Source organism: Arachis hypogaea, chromosome 5 (assembly GCF_003086295.3).
Source record: "Arachis hypogaea cultivar Tifrunner chromosome 5, arahy.Tifrunner.gnm2.J5K5, whole genome shotgun sequence".
In the NCBI taxonomy this organism is placed as follows: Eukaryota; Viridiplantae; Streptophyta; class Magnoliopsida; order Fabales; family Fabaceae; genus Arachis; species Arachis hypogaea.
In genome coordinates, this window is record NC_092040.1 from 44,980,004 (window position 1) to 44,986,224 (window position 6,221).

At 39.3% G+C, this 6,221-nt stretch overlaps 1 non-coding gene across 1 annotated transcript; it reads left to right on the forward strand.

Moving 5' to 3' along the window:
- Positions 1-5,641: 5,641 nt before the first annotated feature.
- On the forward strand, positions 5,642-5,749 carry LOC112804421 (small nucleolar RNA R71). The gene has a single exon (XR_003203033.1). It is a non-coding gene; the product is annotated as a small nucleolar RNA R71 (small nucleolar RNA).
- The last annotated feature ends 472 nt before the right edge of the window (positions 5,750-6,221 follow it).

Below are 6,221 nucleotides of genomic sequence, written 5' to 3' on the forward strand. Positions count from 1 at the left end.
AATATGATTTGAAAACAATTTTAAAAGATATGATTTGAAAACAATTTGAAAAGATATGATTTTAAAATAATTTTAAAAGGTATGATTAAAAAATTAATGACTTGCCTAACAAGAAAAGATATGATTCAAACATAAAACCTTTCTCAACAGAAAAGGCAAAAATGTTCAATCAAATCATTAATTATTAGTAAGTATCTTTGAAAAAGGAAAGAAATTGATTTTGAAAAAGATTTGATTGAAAAGATTTGATTTGAAAAAGATTTGATTTTGAAAGACTTTGAAAACTTGAAAAAAAAATTTGATTTGAAAACAAAATCTTCCCCCTTGTGCCATCCTGGCGTTAAACGCCCAGAATGTGCACATTCTGGCGTTTAACGCCCAAACTACTACCTTTTTGGGCGTTAAACGCCCAGCCAGGCACCCTGGCTGGCGTTTAAACGCCAGTCTGCCTTCTTCACTGGGCATTTTTGAATGCCCAGCTTTTTCTGTGTGATTCCTCTGCAGTATGTTCTGAATCTTCAATTCTCTGTATTATTGACTTGAAAAGACACAAATTAAAAATATTTTTGGATTTTTAATAATAAGGAATAATTAAAATGCAACTAAAATCAAATGCATGCAAGACACCAAACTTAGCAGTTTGTATACTACTGACACTAACAAGATGATAATGCACATGAGAAACAACAAAACACTCAAGTCAATAGAATTCAAAGATCAAAACAAGGAAATCATCAAGAACAACTTGAAGATTAATGAAGACACATGCATGAATTCGAAAAATGCAAGAAGAACAAAAACATGCAATTGACACCAGACTTAAAATGAGACACTAGACTTAGACAATAAATATTTTTGGTTTTTATGATTTTGAAATTTTTTTTTGGATTTTTCGAAAATTAAGTGAAAAAGAAAATAAAGGTATCAAAATTCTAAATGAGAATTCCAGGAATCATGCAATGTTAGTCTAAAGCTTTAGTCTAAAGGAATTAGACATAGCTAGCTAAGCTTCAGCAGGACATTGCATTCAAGAGCTAAATTGATGATGATCAATCAGCTTTGGTGATGATAAGAACATCACCTTGAAACACTAGAATTCATTCGTAAGAACTCTGAAGAAAAATAATACCTAATCTAAGCAACAAGATGAACCGTCAGTTGTCCATACACAAGAACAATCCCCGGCAACGGCGCCAAAAACTTGGTGCGCGAAATTGTGATCACTACAACTTCGCACAACTAACCAGCAAGTGCACTGGGTCGTCCAAGTAATACCTTACGCGAGTAAGGGTCGATCCCACGGAGATTGGTGGTATGAAGCAAGCTATGGTCACCTTGTAAATCTCAGTCAGGCAGACTCAAATGGGTATAGATGATGAATAAAGCATAAAGATAAAGATAGAGATACTTATGTAATTCATTGGTAGGAACTTCAGATAAGCGTGTGAAGACGCCTTCCCTTCCGTCTCTCTGCTTTCCTACTGCCTTCATCCAATCCTTCTTACTCCTTTCCATGGCAAGCTCGTGTAGGGTTTCACTGTTGTCAGCAGCTACCTCCCATCCTCGCAGTGAAAGCTAATGCACACACTCTGTCACAGTGCTGCCAATCACCGGTGTGGTTCCCTCCCCTACCGGAATAGAATCACTCTTTTGCGTCTGTCACTAACGCCCAGTAGGTTACAGGTTTGAAGCACGTCACAGTCATTCAATCATTGAATCCTACTCAGAATACCACAGACAAGGTTTAGACCTTCCGGATTCTCTTGAATGCCGCCATCAGGTCCTGCCTATACCACGAAGATTCCGATTAAAGAATCCAAGAGATATTCACTAGAGCCTCGAATGCTTGTAGAACAAGAATGGTTGTCAGTCACCTTGTTCATGGGTGAGAATGGTGATGGGCGTCAATCATCACCTTCATCAGGTTGAAGAACAAGTGATATCTTGGACAAAGAACAAGCGGAATTGAATGGAAGAACAATAGTAATTGCATTAATACTCGAGGTACAGCAGAGCTCCACACCTTAATCTATGGTGTGTAGAAACTCCACCGTTGAAAATACATAAGTACAAAGTCTAGGCATGGCCGAATGGCCAGCCTCCCAAAGAGGGTTCAATCATCAAAACATGATCAAAAGATTTCAAATACAATAGTAAAAGGTCCTATATATAGAAAACTAGTAGCCTAAGGTGTACAGAAATGAGTAAATGACATAAAAATCCTCTTCCGGGCCCACTTGGTGTGTGCTTGGGCTGAGCAATGAAGCAAATTTCGTGTAGAGACTCTTCTTGGAGTTAAACTCCAGCTTTTATGCCAGTTTGGGCGTTTAACTCCCAATTAGGTGCCAGTTCCGGCGTTTAACGCTGGGAATTCTGAGGGTGACTTTGAACACTGGTTTGGGCCATCAAATCTTGGGCAAAGTATGGATTATCATATATTTCTGGAAAGCCCAGGATGTCTACTTTCCAACGCCGTTGAGAGCGCGCCAATTGGGCTTCTGTAGCTCCAGAAAATCCACTTCGAATGCAGGGAGGTCAGAATCCAACAGCATCTGCAGTCCTTTTCAGTCTCTGAATCAGATTTTTGCTCAGGTCCCTCAATTTCAGCCAGAAAATACCTGAAATTACAGAAAAACACACAAACTCATAGTAAAGTCCAGAAAAGTGAATTTTAACTAAAAACTAATAAAAATATACTAAGAACTCAACTAAAACTACTAAAAACATACTAAAAACAATGCCAAAAAGTATACAAATTATCCGCTCATCACAACACCAAACTTAAATTGTTGCTTGTCCCCAAGCAACTGAAAATCAAATAAGATAAAAAGAAGAGAATATACTATAGACTCCAAATTATCAATGAAACTTAGCTCCAAATTAGATGAGCGGGACTAGTAGCTTTTTGCCTCCGAACAGTTTTGGCATCTCACTTTATCCTTTGAAATTCAGAATGATTGGCTTCTTTAGGAACTCAGAATCCAGATAGTGTTATTGATTCTCCTAGTTAAGTATGATGATTCTTGAACATAGCTTACTTATTGAGTCTTGGCTGTGGCCCAAAGCACTCTGTCTTCCAGTATTACCACCGGATACATACATGCCACAGACACATAATTGGGTGAACCTTTTCAGATTGTGACTCAGCTTTGCTAAAGTCCCCAATTAGAGGTGTCCAGGGTTCTTAAGCACACTCTTATTTGCCTTGGATCACAACTCTTATTATATATTTTTTTCTTTTTTTTCTTTTTTCTTTTTCTCTCTTTTTTTTCGAATTTTTTTTTTTTTGCTTTTTCTTGCTTCAAGAATCATTTTTATGATTTTTCAGATCCTCAGTAACATGTCTCCTTTTTTATCATTCTTTCAAGAGCCAACAATTTTTACATTCATGAACCACAAATTCAAAAGACATATGCACTGTTTAAGCATACATTCAGAAAATAAAAAGTATTGTCACCACATCAAACTAATTAAGCTAGTTTTAAAGATGAATTTGAAATCCTGTACTTCTTGTTCCTTTGTGATAAAAACAGTTTTCTTTTAAGAAAGGTGATGGATTCATCAGACATTCATAACTTTAAGGCATAGACACTAAGAAACTAATGACCATAAGACACAAACATGGATAAACATAAGCATGAAAATTTCGAAAAACAAGAAAATAAAGAACAAGGAGATTAAAGAACGGGTCCACCTCAGTGATGGCGGCTCTTTCTTCTTCTTGAAGATCCTATGGAGTGTTTGAGCTCCTCAATGTCTCTTCCTTGTCTTTGTTACTCCTCTCTCATGATTCTTTGATCTTCTCCAATTTCATGGAGGAGGATGGCATGTTCTTGGTGCTCCACCCTTAGTTGTCCCATGTTGGAACTTAATTTTCCTAGGGAGGTGTTAATTTGCTCCCAATAAGCGCTTCTTTAATGTCAGTAGCTTGACAGAGGGCTCTCATGGAGCCTCACAGATACTCAGAGCAATGTTGGAACCTCCCAACACCAAACTTAGAGTTTGAATGTGGGGGTTCAACACCAAACTTAGAGTTTGGTTGTGGCCTCCCAACACCAAACTTAGAGTTTGACTGTGGGGGCTCTGCTTGCCTCTGATTTGAGAGAAGCTCTTCATGCTTCCTCTCCATGATGACAGAGGTATATCCTTGGGCCTTAAACACCAAGGATTCTTCATTCACTTGAATGATCAACTCTCCTCTATCAACATCAATCACAGCCTTTGCTGTGGCTAGGAAGGGTCTGCCAAGGATGATGGATTCATCCATGCATTTCCCAGTCTCTAGGACTATGAAATCAGTAGGGATGTAATGGTCTTCAACCTTGACCAGAACATCCTCTACAAGTCCATAGGCTTGTTTTCTTGAGTTGTCTGCCATCTCTAGTGAGATTTTTGCAGCTTGTACCTCATAGATCTCTAATTTCTCCATTACAGAGAGGGGCATGAGGTTTACACTTGATCCTAAGTCACACAAGGCCTTCTTGAAGGTCATGGTGTCTATGGTACAAGGTATAGAAAACTTCCCAGGGTCCTGCCTCTTTTGAGGCAATTGCTGCCTAGACAAGTTATCCAGTTCTTTGGTGAGCAAAGGGGGTTCATCCTCCCAAGTCTCATTTCCAAATAACTTGTCATTTAGCTTCATGATTGCTCCAAGGTATTTAGCAACTTGCTCTTCAGTGACATACTCATCCTCTTCTGAGGAAGAATACTCATCAGAGCTCATGAATGGCAGAAGTAATTCCAATGGAATCTCTATGGTCTCATTTTGAGCCTCAGATTCCCATGGTTCCTCATTGGGGAACTCATTGGAGGCCAGTGGACGCCCAGTGAGGCCTTCCTCAGTGGCGTTCACTGCCTCTTCTTCCTCCCAAAATTCGGCCATATTGATGGCCTTGCACTCTCCTTTTGGATTTTCTTCAGTGTTGCTTGGGAGAGTGCTTGGAGGAAGTTCAGTAATTTTCTTGCTCAGCTGATCCACTTGTCCTTCCAAGTTTCTAATGGAAGACCTTGTTTCAGTCATGAAACTTTGAGTGGTTTTGATTAGATCAGAGACCATGGTTGCTAAGTCAGAGGGGTTCTGCTTAGAATTCTCTGTCTGTTGCTGAGAAGATGATGGAAAAGGCTTGCCATTGCTAAACCTGTTTCTTCCACCATTATTGTTGTTGAAACCTTGTTGAGGTCTCTCTTGATTCTTCCATGAGAAATTTGGGTGATTTCTCCATGAAGAATTATAGGTGTTTCCATAGGGTTCTCCTAGGTAATTCACCTCTTCCATTGAAGGGTTCTCAGGATCATAAGCTTCTTCCTCAGATGAAGCTTCCTTAGTACTGCTTGGTGCATTTTGCATTCCAGACAGACTTTGAGAAATCATATTGACTTGTTGAGTCAATATTTTGTTCTGAGCCAATATGGCATTCAGAGTGTCAATCTCAAGAACTCCTTTCTTCTGACTAGTCCCATTGTTCACAGGATTCCTTTCAGAAGTGTACATGAATTGGTTATTTGCAACCATTTCAATTAGCTCTTGAGCTTCTGTAGGCGTCTTCTTCAGATGAAGAGATCCTCCAGCAGAGCTATCCAAAGATATCTTGGATAGTTCAGAGAGACCATCATAGAAAATACCTATGATGCTCCATTCAGAAAGCATGTCAGACGGACATTTTCTGATTAATTGTTTGTATCTTTCCCAAGCTTCATAGAGAGATTCACCATCCTTCTGTCTGAAGGTTTGGACTTCCACTCTAAGCTTACTCAATTTTTGAGGTGGAAAGAACTTTGCCAAGAAGGCATTGACTAGCTTTTCCCATGAGTCCAAGCTTTCTTTAGGTTGTGAATCCAACCATATCCTAGCTCTGTCTCTTACAGCAAAAGGGAATAGCATCAGTCTATAGACCTCAGGGTCTACCCCATTGGTCTTGACTGTGTCACAGATTTGCAAGAATTCAGCTAAGAACTGATGAGGATCTTCCATTGGAAGTCCATGGAACTTGCAATTCTGTTGCATTAGAGAAACTAATTGAGGCTTAAGCTCAAAGTTGTTTGCTCCAATGGCAGGGATAGAGATGCTTCTCCCATAAAAGTCGGGAGTAGGTGCAGTAAAGTCACCCAGCACCTTCCTTGCTTTGTTGGCATTGTTGTTATTTTTGGCTGCCATGGGTTCTCCTTCTTTGAAGAATTCGGTCAGGTCCTCAATAAAGAGTTGTGCCTTAGCTTCTCTTAGC